General features: G+C 42.8%; 1 pseudogene; it reads right to left on the minus strand.

Annotated features, from left to right (window-relative positions):
- Positions 1–500: 500 nt before the first annotated feature.
- LOC145577184 (small nucleolar RNA R71) lies at positions 501–599 on the minus strand (annotated as a pseudogene).
- Between the last annotated feature and the right edge of the window lie 701 nt (positions 600–1300).

A 1300-nucleotide genomic window follows, 5' to 3' on the forward strand; every position in this document is an offset into this window, starting at 1 on the left:
GTTCCCCTTGATCCGGAAATTGAGAGGACTCTTTCAAGAAGAAGAGTGGATAATAGATCCTTGGCTTATATCTCTTCAAGTGAAGAAGAAATTCAAGAAGAGCAAGGAATGGGTGAAAATCCTAGAATAGCCTTGAAGGAGCTTGGAGTGCCCGGGGCATATAGGTTTGAGAGTGGAATAGCTCCACCTACTAGCCTGGCAAATGACTTCGAAATCCGGCCGGCAATGATCACCTTGATTGAGAAAAGGCAATATAGTGGGGCTAAGAATGAGAGCACATTGAACCATTTGAAAGAATTTGAAAAATATTGCAACACTATCAAAGTCAATGGGGTCTCTCAAGAATTCATCCGCCTCAAGTTGTTCCCTTTCTCTCTATTAGGAAGATCTTTGGAGTGGCTAGACAAGGAGGTGAAGCCCAACTCCTTGAGAACTTGGGATGATGTTACAAAGGCTTTCTTGTCCCGTTTCTATCCCCAAAAGAAGACGGCGGAGGCAAGAGCCTTGATTCAAGGGTTCAAGCAAAGGCCGAGTGAGAGCCTTTATGAAGCATGGGAGAGATTCAAAGAGTATCAAAGGGAGTGCCCTCACCACGGAATCCCCACATACCAAGTGATCCAAATCTTCTATGGCGGTTTAAGTCCCCAAGGCAAGTCATGCCTTGATGGAGGGGCCGGGGGCCCTATCATGAACAAAACCGAAGAAGAAGTTGTGGACATCATTGAGGACGTGGTGACATATTATAGGGATTGGCAAGATGGGGAGAGAGACTCTTCAAGCAAGCAATCTTCATTGTATTCGGTGGACCATCTCAATGCAATCAACAACCTTTCCTCCCAAATGACAAATTTAGGAAAGGAGGTCACCGCAATCAAAGCTATGTTGGAGAGCACTTCTACCTCTTCTCAAGCTTCTAATCTTCCCTCCCAATTTAAGGGGAGAGGTACTCCTTCTAACTCTCAACCCCCTCCCTCTTCACATAATATGCCTTTAGGTTGCTTGTTTTGTGATGCATGTGGATCGTATGATCATGACTCTAGTGTTTGTCCTAATGAATGTGTTGATGAATTTGACAACAATGAGTGTGAACATGTTAATTTTGTGTCAAACAACAATGTTCAAAGGTTTGATAATCAAAAAGGCCAATGGAATAGGAATTACCAAAACCAAGGCAATTTTGACAACTATAATCATAATGGTGGTTATAGGAACCAAGGGAATCAAGGTTCTCGTGGTAACCATAACCAAGGTTATAGTAGCCAAAATCAAAGCCAAAACTATGGTAATCAAAATCATAATT

The sequence above is a fragment of the Chenopodium album genome, chromosome 13, assembly GCF_948465745.1.
Source record: "Chenopodium album chromosome 13, dcCheAlbu1.1, whole genome shotgun sequence".
Taxonomy (NCBI): domain Eukaryota; kingdom Viridiplantae; phylum Streptophyta; class Magnoliopsida; order Caryophyllales; family Amaranthaceae; genus Chenopodium; species Chenopodium album.